Source organism: Equus quagga, chromosome 10 (genome assembly GCF_021613505.1).
Source record: "Equus quagga isolate Etosha38 chromosome 10, UCLA_HA_Equagga_1.0, whole genome shotgun sequence".
Lineage (NCBI taxonomy): Eukaryota > Metazoa > Chordata > Mammalia > Perissodactyla > Equidae > Equus > Equus quagga.
The window spans coordinates 53,028,332-53,042,495 of NC_060276.1; the positions used below are offsets into that span (position 1 = coordinate 53,028,332).

The 14,164-nt window shown below is 34.9% G+C and overlaps 1 pseudogene; it reads left to right on the forward strand.

The window, feature by feature from the left end:
- The first annotated feature begins 2,868 nt into the window (after nucleotides 1-2,868).
- Nucleotides 2,869-3,756, forward strand: LOC124246196 (cytosolic 5'-nucleotidase 3A-like; annotated as a pseudogene).
- The last annotated feature ends 10,408 nt before the right edge of the window (nucleotides 3,757-14,164 follow it).

A 14,164-nucleotide genomic window follows, 5' to 3' on the forward strand; every position in this document is an offset into this window, starting at 1 on the left:
TTATGTCTTCGTTCCAAATCTATATATCCTTTCTTTGCCTTATTACATTATCAGGGACATCCAGCAAGATGTTGTAAAGTAGTAGTAAGAGGGCACATCCTTTTTTTGTACCTGATCTTAGTGGCAATGCTTAGAGTTTCTTATCAGTAAGTATAATGTTTGCTGTAGGTTTTTTGTAGATAGTCTTTATCAAGTTTAGAAATTTTCCCTCTAACCCTAGTTTATTGAGAATTTTTATCATGAATGGATCTTGGAATAAGAGTTCTTTTGAAAAATGTTTTATTTCCTATGGTGCAATTTAATATATCAATTATTTCATGGCATTCTGGAAAGACCACCATGACATCCAGATTCTGTGATACCTGAACCAGTTGGAGAAACTATTTCTCAGGACATGAAGGGCTATGGAAAGGATTTAAGTAGGAGAATGACATGAACGTATTTTCACTTTTGAAAGATTTTTCTGGATCCACCTTGGGAAAAAAATTGGAGTGGAGGGCAATTAATGCAATTTGCATTTGGGAGTCATCACACTGTTGCAGCAGTTCAAGCAAGAAATGATAGTGTGAGTGACATGGGAGTAGAACAGCACAGAGGGAATAGAGTCCATGTTAAAAAAGGTTACCCAGTAGGAGCTTTGTGTGCCTTGCTAAGGACGCTGAATTGCAATCCATAGAGAATAAAGAGTCTTTGAAGCTGTGTTTCTTAATTGGTAGTACCTTATTCAGCTGCATCAGAGTCACCTGTAGTGCTTCTTACGAACGTAAAATCCTAGATCCCCTCTCATAACTGCTGAATCAGAATCTCTGTATGACAGAAGAAATATGGGTTTGTAACAAACTTTCCATGTGGTTCTGAGGCACATCAAACCCTGAGAACCATTGTATGAATAGTTACTGAGCAGTGGCATGACACAGTGTAATCCGTTTACACAGATCACTTGAGTCATCATATAAAGAACTGATTGAATGAGGGCAAGACTAAAGACAGGAAGATTAGTTAGAAGGCTACTGAAATAGTCTTAGACTGATTTTATACATTGGGCAAGAGCCAAAACTCAAGAGAGGGCTGGACTTACAGTCCACATCATGACATACTAGTTGTCCTTATAGCCTGATTTGGACATGCAAATTTAGACAAGTGATATAATTTTCTATTTCCTCAACTAATTATTGTTTTTTAAAATTAGTCCTCAGTGGTCTTCTCAGAGTCACAGAGTTAATATAAAATGCTTAATCATGTAAAGTACATTTAACACCTACATATCTAGGACACTGCACTAGGATTGTGAGAGGTAAAAAGAAATATAAGGTATGACTTCTGTTCTCAAGGAACTTACTAACTGAGGAGACTATATATATATATATATTTCCTTTTTTTGCCTTGTTGTATTAGCAAGGACATCCAGTAAGATGTTGAAAAGTAGTAAGAGGATATGTCCTTTCCTTGTGCCTGATCTTAGTGGAGATGTTTTGAGTTTCTTATCATTAAGTATAATGTTTGCTGTAGGTTTTTGGTACATAGTCTACAGACAGTATAATATATATATATATATATATATATATGCACACACACACATATACATTAAAAGTCAAATAGCAAATACCAAAAATACATCATTAGACAGTATCCAATGTGTGGTATACACAACAAATACTAATGTTCTACTTCTTAACCTGGTAGTGTTTATGCTTGCTTTCTAAATATTGATTTTGCTGTATCCTTTTGTTTTTTAGAACTTGTTTGAATTTTTATATTTCACAAGAAAAGAATGCTAAAAAAGACAATAAGTTCTATGTGTTGAGTGGCATTAATCAACAGCCCACAGACATGACACAGAATCAAAAGACAAAGTTCTTTACACAATCGCTTTGCAGTCCTCCACAGATGAGTCACAAGGACTATGAGAGGGTTAAAATAAGAAGATACAGAGATGAAAAAGAGGGTAATGTCATCTTGGTGAGATACTAGCTTAATCATCACCACCATCAGTCATGGATTGACTAGGATGACGTCTCTGATTCTTGTTGATCTCTCAACACATTGCATTTTTATACTGATTTGTCTTTGTACCCATACATATGTGCACACATACATGCATGCATGCACAAACACACACACGCATACACCTAACCATCTCATTCCAAAACAGGTTTTGTGGGTCAATAAGTTAGGAACGTAACATCAGGATCAAAAGAGAGAATTCAAATATACTATTTCTAAGAGGGTGATATAATTGCTGTGATTAAGCTTTAAAGGTGATATTTTAGCTTCCTGGAAACCATACCAAAAGGAAAAATACTAGCTGGCATGGTTTTGTGTATTTCCTGTGCACAAAGGCCACTAAGTGATTTATTAATCTCACAAATATTAATTGTATGTCTACTGTGTGTCAAGTCTTAGACTAGGTGCTGGAGATCATACAAATACTAGAAGCTCAACAAACTTGAGGTGGGATAAACCCAAAGGGACTCTCACTGAGACACACTATAATCAAACTGTGGAAAGTCAAAGACAAAGAGAGAATCTTCAAAGCAGCAAGAGAAAACTAACATCATGTACAAGGGGTCCTGTGTAAGAATATAAGCAGATTTCTCACCAGAAACCTTGCACACAAGAAGGCACTGTGATGATATATTTAAAGTGTTGAAAGAAAAACCTGTTAAATAAGACTCCTATATCCAGAAAAGTATCCTTCAAAAATGAGGGAGAAATTAAGACATTTCCAGATAAACAAAAGCTGAGGGAAGGGGCAGTCCTGTAGGCTAGTGGTTAAGTTTGGTGCACTCCACTTTGGTGGCCTAGGTTCTGGCACAAATTCAAGGACAAAACTCAGAGTGTCTTAACGAAGGTTGGATAACCAAAAAAATGACTAATCAAGATTCTACTGTACATGTGATATTGATGACAGAATCCCACAAAGTTTAGTTCTCACCAAGAACCCTACAAGACTAGAAGAAAATCTCTGTGGTCTTATCAAAGGAGGAGCTGCCAAATTTCAGATAATAACAGACTTTTATATGATACTATGTAGATTTTCCTTAGGAAAAAGATGCTCAACATGACACAATATCATTGACAACTGTAAGCTGGTTACAAATGAATGTCAAAAAATGTTACTGAAGCTAAATAAAAAAACATTATGCTATTAAAATTAATCTAATTTTAGAAGGGAAGTACCCTTGTATGATAGAAGGGTATACTAAATCACATGATTTTCTTTTTGAAAAGACTTTACCAAAATCTAAGCTTAAAGAAATGACAGCAGAATCTGACATTATGCTCAAAGAAAGATGTGAAATTTTCTTTGATAAGTTCTAAGAAAACAGTATCCCTATATTTATATTTTCAGCTGGTATTGGTGATATGTTATAGATGGTATCCATCAAGGTGGTATTTATCATCCAGATGTCAAAGTAGCATCAACTTCATGGATTTTTATGAAAATGGGATTCTCAAAGGATTTAAAGAACTAATTCATATAATTAACAAAATGATGATGGTGCCATGAAAAAAATAGGATATTTCAATCAAATAAAAGATAATACTAACATAATTCTGCTGGGAGACTCCCAAGGAAACTTAAGATTGGCAGATAGTGTTTCATCTAGACACTCCAGAATAAACACATGCTGAAGTTTGGATATCTAAATGATAGAGTGGATGAGCTTTTAGAAGAGTACATGGATTGTTATGGTTTTAGTAAAACATGAGTCATTGGAGGTAGCCAACTCTATCTTACAGAATAGTATATAAACAAGCATTCTTCAAGAAGACCACTGTCCTGTGGGTCCAATTGATGCAAGAACTGCTCATTTATTTATCTTGCTGAAAGACTCTTATTTACAACATACTCTTGCTCTTTAAGTTTTTCCTTTACATTCTGGAAGTATTTTCAGACATGTTGTATCCATCAAATGCAAGCTCCTTTTTCTCCACCTCTCTCAACACACTTTTTATCATATTTTTAACAGATTAAAAAAAAACTTAAAAGCAAAATTGGAGAAATAATTCCCTACTTTACAAAGTGAATTTTGTAATTTAATGTCATCAAGAAGTTTTTTAGGACTCTTTTTACATTGACAAATTTGTAGAAGTTTAAAAAAGAAGTGTTATGAAGCAGCAAAATAATGTGCATGATTTTAAATATTGTCATTTTTGCAATTTGGATGAATCATGCTGATGGTATCACTATCTCCTGAAATTGTTTGCCTGTTTTGTTTTTGTTTAGGGAAAATCTATATTTACAAGAAGATATTGACACTGGATATTTTAAAAAGTTGTTGGTATTCACCTGTCACAAATCATTACAGAATGTTATATATTGAAGCATTGATAACAGACATGAAAATGAAAAGACTTAAAAAAGAACCAAGAAGATGAAGGCTGGCCCAGTGGTGTAGTGGTTAAGTTCACGTGCTCCACTTTGGTGACCTGGGGTTTGCAGGTTTGGATCCCAGATGCAGATCTGCACATCACTCATCAAGCCATGCTGTGGCAGCATCCTATATATAAAAAGTAGACGAAGACTGGCATAGATGTTAGCTCAGCAACAATCTTATTCAAGCAAAAAGGGGAAGATTGGCAACAGAAGTCAGCTCAGGGCCAATCTTCTTCACTTAAAAAAAAAGTAATACTCAACTAAACTGAAATCTATGAAAGCTAGAAGAATTAAGAAAAAAAAAGATTAGAACAGAGATAAACAAAATAGATAATAGAATAACAGAGAAAATCAACAAAACTAAGACATGGTTATTTGGAAAGATCAAGAAAATTGATAAACCTTTAGCTAGAGTGACTAAGAAACAAAGAGAGAAAAACTCAAATAACAACAACAAGAAAGTAGAAATACAAGATGGAACATTACTACCAATTGTACAGATATAAAATTTTTACAAGAGAGTACTGTGATCAAATGTATGATAAATTTAATAACCTAGATGAAATGGACAACTTCCTAAAAACATATAACCTACCTAGACTTAATCATGAAGAATCAAAAATTGGTACAGAGATATAAAACTTATAAGGAGATTAAAATCAGTAATCAAAAATCTCCCAATAAAGGAAAACCCAGGAAAAGATGACATAACTGGTGAATTCTACCAAACATTTAAAGAAAAATTAACACCACTCTTCCTCAAACTCTTCCAAAAATTTAAGAGAATGGAACACTTCCAAACTTATTCTATGTAGCCAGCATTATCTATATACCAAAGCCAGACAATAATAGTACAAGAAAAGGAAGCTACAGAAAAATATCCCTGATGAGTATTAGTGTAAAAGTCCTCAACAAAATACTAACAAACAGAATTCATCAGCAAATTAAAAGAATTAAAAAGCATGATCAAGTGGAACTAGTTTCTGAATGCTAGGATGGTTCAATATACAGAAATCAATCAATTGTAATACAACTGTAATACATGACATTAGCAGAATAAGGAAAACAAAACGTGTAATCATCCAATAGCTTCAGAAAAAGGATTTGGCAAAATTCAACATGCTTTCATGATGAAAAGCACTTAACAAACTAGGAAACTACATTGACATTAAAAAAGACCATATTAAAAGCCCACAGCTAACATCATAATCAACAGTGAAATACTAAAAGCTTTTCCTCTAAGATCAGAAACAAGCCAAGAATGGCCACTTTCACCATTTCTATTCAACATAGTACCAGAAATCCTAGGCAAAGAAATAAGGCAAGAAAAAGAAATAGAAGTCATCCATATTAAAAAGGAAGAAGCAAAATTGTTTCTGTTCACAGATGATGATCTCATATGTATACCATCCTAGAGATTTCACCAAAATAAAAAAAAAAAAACCTGCCAGAATAAACAAATTCAGCAGAGTTACAGGATACAAAATCAACACGCAAAAACCATTTGCATTACTATACTCCAAAAGTGAACGATCAGAAAAAGGAAATTAAGAAAACAATTAAATTTACAATAAAATGAAAAAGAATAAAATATTTTGGAGACATTTAACCAAGGAGGTGAAAGACTATTGCACTGAAAACTATAAAACTTTGATGGAAGAAATTAAAGAAGACACCAATAAATTGAAAGACATTCTGTGTTCATGGATTGCAAGACTTAATATGATCTGCAGATTCAATGCAATTCCTATCAAAATCCCAACAACATTTCTGCAGAAGTAAAAAAATTCATCCTAAAATTCATATGGAAACTGAAGGGACCATAAATATCCAAAATGATCTTGTAAAAGAAAAACATAGAGATCTCACACTTCCTGGCTTCAAAGCTTACTACAAAGCTACAATAATCAAAGCAGTGTGGTACTGGCATAAAGACAGGCATATAGAACAATGAAATAGAATATAGAGCACAGCAATAAACCCTGTCACTTATGGTATTTTCAACTTAGGTGCCAAGACCATTCAAAGGGGAAATGAGGGTCTTTTCAACAAATGGGAAAACTAAATATCCACATGCAAAAGAATGAAGTTGGACCCTTTCTTATACTACATACAATTGTTAGCTCAAAGTGGATTAAAGACTTATTTAACATGGGATCTAAAACTATGAAACTCGGAAAGAAACATAGGGGAAAAACCTCATGACATTGGGTTAGGCAATGATTTCTTTGATATGACACCAAAAGCACAGGCAACAAAAGGAAAAAAAATAGGTAAATTGAACTATATCAAAATTAAAAAAAACAAAAAAAATTCTGTGCATGAAAGAAAATACTCAACAGAGTGAAAAGGCAATCCATCGAGTGGGAGAAAATTTTTTCAATTCATTTATCGGCTAAGAGAATAAAAATTGGAAACCTTGTGCACTGTTGGTGGGAATGTAAAATGTGCAGCTGCTATGGAAAGCAGTTTGGCAGTTACTCAAAAAAATTAAGAATAGAATTACCATATGATCCAGCAATTTCCTTTCTGGGAATATACCCAAGAGAATTGAAAGCAAGGACTTAGAAATATTTGTACACCCATGTTCATAGCAGCACTATTCATAATGACCAAAAGGCAGAACCAATCCACGTGTCTATTGAGAGATGAACTGATAAACAAAATGTAGTATATACAAACAATGGAAGATTATTCATGCTTGAAAATGAAGAGAATTCTGACTCCTACTACCTACTCCTACTACTTCAACACGGTTGAACTTTGAGAACAGTGTACTAAGTGAAGCAAGCCAGATAAAAGGAGAAATACTGTACGACTTGACTTATTTGAGGTACCTAGTATAGCTGAATGGGAAATTAATGGGTACGGAATTTCAGTTTTCAAAATGAAAAGAGTCTGGAGATGGATAGTGGTGATGATTGCTCATAAATGTGAAGGTACTTCATGCCACTGAACTGTATACTTAAAAACGGTTGACAGTAAAGTTTATGTTTATTTTGTCACAGCTGCAAAAGGGGGAAAAAAGTAAAGATTAAGCAATATTGAAACTAAGTGAATTAAATGTTTAATTCCAAAAGCCAAAAAAAGAACACTTCTGCAAAACCAAGGAAAGTAGAAGGAAACAAATAATATAGATAAAAGGAGAAATTAATAAAAAGAGCTTTAGTCTTTCCACAGAGGTCACTGAGGCTGATTGTCACTGAGTACTCTTGTGTGTACACACATACATAAAAATAAAGTTTTTCTTTTTTCTGCTAATATTATTGTCAGTTAATTCACAGGCCCCCAACCATTTTGGACTTAAGTTGTTAGAGGAAAACTTCTTCTTTCCAACGATTTCATTATCCCATGTTGTTAACATTATAGCATGGTCTCAGCAGGATAATAGGAAATTAGAGCTGTTAAGAAAATATTGCCCCAAATCAGATCTGGAACAGAACATTTTTGTGTGATGTAACTCATAACCTCTCTCACGAAAAAAAAAGTTTCCTAATGAGATGCTTAAGTAATTTATTGGTAGACTGTTGTGCTAGACATAGCTGATACCAGAGAGCTGACTGTTATCACCTCGTCTCAGTTCCGTATTCGGTGACTTTATGTTGGTAGCTTGAAATCAGCCATGGTGGGAGAATTTACATAACCAAAATCAGCAAACTCCACAAACCAGGGCTTCCCAGTAGCCACATCCCTTCTTTTTCAAAGATGGTTGTTAAAATTTACCAGTGTAGCACTGAAACTACATAATATTAAAAATTTCAGATAAGTTAGTTCTCTGTTCACCCGACTAATTGCCATCTTACTCTCCGTGAAAAGTCTAACAGTGTTTTATCAGTTATTTTGTTCTTCCACTCTTTTTTTTCATCAAGGTCTCTAACAAAATAACAATCTTTGCATTGGGCTGGATTTGGCCTCTTCCTTTGCAGCAAGTTTGAAATAAAACCTTAATATGTGCTCATAACTAAATTTCATGACTTAAAAGAAGATTAAAATAAGTAGGCTTGTTTTACATTTTGGGAGAAATAGCCCAGTGATGAGTATTACTTCATACCTGAGAATAGATTGAGGTTATAGAGTAGAGATTATCAGCTCAAGACAGATGTACTCAGCCAAGCACCGAAACTCTGAGAGTCATTGACAGGGAACAAGTAGAATGGCAAGAAAGGAGAGACTGGAGGAGAATCATGAATCTATAATCTGAAAAAGTTTCAAAAATAACTGGGATCCCCAGTAAACGATGGTGGTGGTGACTCATGACATTTCCTTTACATAAAAAAGTGTAATCTTATTCTGTAGTCATGGACTGATATAGGTAGCAAGAGTTAAGATACCTGGATATTTACCTCTTTTGAATTTGGTGCACTCATTGACTTTTTTTAAGTTAGTTTTATACAAATAATTAGGTTTAATTTTCAATTGTTTGATTTTAACTATCTGTTTATAACATTCTCAACTATACACTCAAATACATATGTGGACACATGCACATGTGTGTACACAGGCATACACACAACATTTGTTTGTGTATATAAACAATTTTTATGTGACTATCTCCATGACATCAAAACATTCTGAGGAACTTTTGAGAAATCAAGCTGAACAATGGCAATGCCATTCTGTTACAAAGGGTTGACAGAATTCTAGTACTAGCTTTAGTCAAATTGAATGTATATTTCATTTATTAATTTATACTCCATCTCAAACACAAAACTAAATCTGAGACAAAACTAACAATGGCTGTTTATTCATAAAGTTGTTGCAAGGGAACTTATCTGCCTTTACTTTTATTTAAGCAGAAGTTCAAGGATATTAGAAAGGGGGATACACTTTAAACAATAAAAAGAGAAAATACTGGGATCATCTCTGATTTATAAGCATTCTATTAAGGTGGAAATTTTTTAAGTGGGGAAGACTTTCTCAATGGTCTTCAGATACTTTTGACATTCCTTGATTGGCTGCAAGGGGGAAAGTGAGCAATGTGGGGACATTTCAAAAGAGGATGGATTGTTCAATTTTAGAGGTGTACGTTTTTGTGTGGCCAGCCATTCCCCAGAAAAAGCGGGGGTTGTTGAGGTGCTTTTTTGTCATCTAACTGTTCTCATGGTCTTTATAGGAGGAGGCATGTTTGCCGTGGGGGATTCTTTCCTCGTCTCTCTTCCTGTCTCCTTCCATGTGTACGCATTTATGTAGAAACAAACAAGGCAGCTACTTTTTATGTATATGGAGTTATCATTGACAGATTTATTTTTCCTATTTATGTCGTTTATTTCTCCTTTCACAAGGAATGCTAAACATTCAGGTTTATTTTCTGTGAATCTTTACTATGGCTTTGCCTTCCAGGCAGAGGGAAAAGCACGTGTAAATGTCCTCAAGAGAAAAAAATAGAACAGAATTGACCGTGGGAAGAGTAGACTAAGGAAGGGAAAGGCAATATAAGAAGTAGGTTCCTTAGGCTAGATTATGTAGAGCCCTGTAGATCATGGTAAGAGTTTGTGTTTTCTTCTGAAGATAATATGAACCTTTTGGATAGGTTAGAACAGGAGATTTGTGTTTTCAAATGATTAGCTTTTTTAGAAAATAAATGTAGAGAGGCAAATGTAGAAGTAAGGAGATCCGTGAAACAAACACATATATATATATATATATATATATAAAATGTCATTTATTACATCAGATATAAGATTTATTTAGAATTTAAGAAATATACATAAAATTGAAATAGAAATTTATTTTAAATGATTTTTATTGTGACCTGAAACAGTATTTTCAAAGGACCTACTCAACTATTTCTTTCCTGAGAAGATAAAATTGAAGTTCCTTGACTGAAGAATCAGATATTCCCACTCCATCCATCCTCCCCTAAGAACTCCCCTTACACACACAAACCAACCAGAATCAAAAGTAGGGCTTGTTAAAATGCATATGGCTGGATCCCACACCCAGAATTTCTGAGATCTGGGTTGGAGCTCTATAATCAGCATTTCTGACAAGGTCCCAGATGATGTTGTGGCTACTAAAATTTGAGTTTTAAGCCACATCAGAGAGCATTACCCAACCCTTGGATACATCTGAATGGGAAGTGGCTATATGTTTGTGGTTTGAAAATGTTACCTCCTCTGATTCAATACCACTTGTCCAAGAGTATTACTGCTCCTGCCCTTAAATCATACCACTGAACTAAATTTACACAACTTCCTGACCTAGTAAAGAACAATTTGATCACCTTTTTTTTTTTCTGCTTTATCTCCCCAAACCCCCCCACACATAGTTGTATATCTTAGTTGCAGGTCCTTGTAGTTGTGGCATGCTGGACGCCGCCTCCATGTGGTTTGATGAGCGGTGCCATGTCCGCACCCAGGATCCAAACCCGAGAAACCCTGGACTGTTGCAGCGGAGCGCGGGAACTTAACCACTTGGCCACAGGGCTGGCATCTGATCACCTTTTTTATGTCATGTCTTTCACAGAAAGAAAAATGGGAAATCTCATTTGTAGCTTGTCTTGGGTTTAACTGCTCAACATAAATTGACAACATGTTTGAAACAAACTCATCAAATTTTATGAAGTTCAAGTTTGAAATGAGAATTGTGTTAGTCCTTTTTTCAACAGACCATAAATATTTACAACTCCCCTGTTTTATTATTTACCCAAGTATTTGTTGGTTTACCTTTAGTCACTTTCCTTCTTTCACATATATCCTTTCTTTCTTTTTATTAGTATATGTATATATATAATGTTAGAATATTGGTTTCTCTGCTTTAACAGAGTCCAAATAATATCTTAACCATGTGCTTCTCAAACTTTACCGTGCATCTTAATATGCATATGAGTCACCTGGTGATCTGCAATAAATTGCAGATTTTAATTCAGTAGCTGTGTGAGGAGGCATCAGATTCTATGTTTCTAACTAGCTCTCATGTGATTCCTGTACTGCTACTGGTCCGTGGGCCAACAAGGGTATATATAACCTGGTTTATTTCTTTCTCATGTAAAAATCTAAGCTAGTAGAAGGTTTAGGGGATAGAACAACTCTGTCTCACAATGACGCAGAGATTCAGGTTCAAATGCTCCATCTTTCTCCATGGGATAGCTCTCATCACCAAGGTTGTAACTGACTCATCACTATAAGAGCCAGGAAAATGTGAAAAGTACAATGGAGGAAACACTGCTTCTTTTTTAAAGGATATAACTAAAAACTCCAGTGTAACACTTGAGTTTACATTCCAATGGCCAAAATTTAGTTCTGGACAATCTCTAACTGCAAATCTAGGATATGTAGTCTCTACTTTGGGAAAATTGTGCCCAATTAAAATGTGAGAGATTCTACTACTAAAAATAAGAATGGGAGAACAGATGGTAGACAACATGCCACTGTAAATAAACACATTTTTTTCTCATATGGCTTTCCTTTCTACATGGATTTGCAAAAGTGAATATTTGGGACATTTTTGAAAAGACAAATTTATACTGATAGAGAATACATCAGTGGTTGCCAGGGGCTAGAGGTGGGGGGAGAGTGTTACTACAAATGGGGCGAAACAAGGGAGTTTCTGGGCCAATGGAGATCTTTTGGATCCTAACAGTGGTGATAGTTACGTGAATACAGTAGTCCTCCCTTATCCTGGTTTTGCTTTCCACAGTTTCAGTTCAATCATAGTCTGAAAATATTAAATGGAAAATTACGGAAATAAACAATTCATAAGTTTTAAATTGCATGTCCTTCCTATTAGTGCGTTGAAATCTCACACCATATCACCCTGTCCCGCCTGGGACAGGAATCATCCCTTTGTCCAGGGGATCAGTACTGTATATGCTACCTGCCCATTAGTCACTCAGTAGCCATCCCAGTTATCAGATCAACTGTCACAATGCCACAGTGCTTGTGTTCCAGTAACCCTTATTTTACTTAATAATGGCTGCAAAGCCTAAGAGTAGTGATGCTGTGAATTTCGATATGCCAAAGAGAAGCTGTAAAGTGCTTCCTCTAGGTGAAAATGTGAGAGTTCTCAACTTAGTAAGAAAAAAATAAATCTTATGCTGAGGTTGCTAAGATCTGTGGTAACTTTTATTACAGTATGTTGTTATAATTGTTCTACTTTATTATTGGTTATTGTTGTTAACCTCTTACTATGCCTAATTTATAAATTAAACTTTATCGTATGCACATATGTATAGAAAAAAACACAATATATAGAGAGTTGGGTACTATCCATCATTCAGGCATCCACTGAAGGTCTTGGAATATATCTCTAACAGATAAGAGAGGACTATTGTATATGCATGTGTTAAAATTAATAGGCCTGTACACACAAAAGGTTAAGTTTACTCTTTAAATTTAAAAATTAAAAACTTTAATTGCAAAAAGGTAAAAAAAGTTACTATTTAATTATCCAAAAATATAGTTGAGATTGAGATTCATAATGACTTATTTTGTTTCAGTTGTATTGCTAGGCTCTACATGCATCATCTCTCATAATCCTTCTAACAATCATAATGTAAAAAAAACTGAGGCTTAGAGAACCTAAGTATCTTGCCCAAATCATGCGTCATTAACCTGTTCTTCTCCTTGGTTTCCACAATTTAGTAAATGGCCTCACCATCCATTCAGCCAAACATTTTTGTTCTAGCCAAAAAGTCAGGAGTCATCCTTTATTCTCAAGTCCACCATTCAGTTCATCATTTAGTCTTATCAATTGAGTAAAATAGTGTTAGATAGGGAGAGGCAAGGAAGAGTGAGATAGGCTAAGCAAAGGAGGGAAGAAGTTGTTAGGTAGTTGTGACCAATAAAGAAAGCCATGTAGGAAAAGCATGGGAGATCAGGACTGGGAACGGTGAGGATCTGATAGAAAAATGACTGACAGCAGGGTGGGAGCTGATTGGGGTCAGAATGGGCCTTGGTGAGATCAAGTGTATAAGCATAGAATGTGTATAAAATGTTGAGCTTTTCATGGGACAACAACACTTGGAAGCCTACAGAGTTGTTTCCTTAATGTGTATCATTTCAAAAGGATGCAAAGTTTCCTAATGCCACTATCATCACACCGAATAAAAAAGAAGAAAACAACATCCAAAGTCTTGGCTTTCTGCTCTCCTGTGCTTCCAAGATACTCACAAGTGTTCTCCATTGATAACTGTTCAGCACCATCAACTCTTAACTCTCAAATTCACAAAGCCTTTAGATTTTCTTGTAATCTCTTTTTATATCAGATAAAAGTAGAAGGTGGAGAAAAAATAAGTATTAAAAGTGCTGCACTCTTTACATTGATTTCATGAACCTATTCATTAGTAAGCTTGGATTCTGTTCAGTAGTGTATTGCATGTAGTCAACATTCACTCAACAAATATTTTTGAGTGCCTACTCTATACCTGCCACTGTCATTTTTCTAGGTATTAAAAATGATTTGGATATCATTTTGTGATTGACGAACAGCTATAAAAAACCTAATGAGATCACTGATGGTCTCGAGACAAAAAGTTATAAACAGACTCAGGTTTGTGAAGGGAAAAGGGTTGATATAAGCAAAGCTCTGGAATCCACCCCTTTCCTCCTGCTGATATAGATGTGGAGGCCAGGGGGAGGGAAAGCCTTTCATTTAAAGAAAGGCTAGTAGAAAAGTGCCCAAATGGTCTTTATTAATGAGCTCAAGTACCCAGAAATAAAGGAATACGCAGGAAGTATTTGAAGGGTGAAATGAAGTTCTCCTTCCTAATTGAGAAACTTTTATAGAGCTCTCAAGATGTACCAGCTGCTGCAAAGGACACAAAAATAAACATATCATATTACC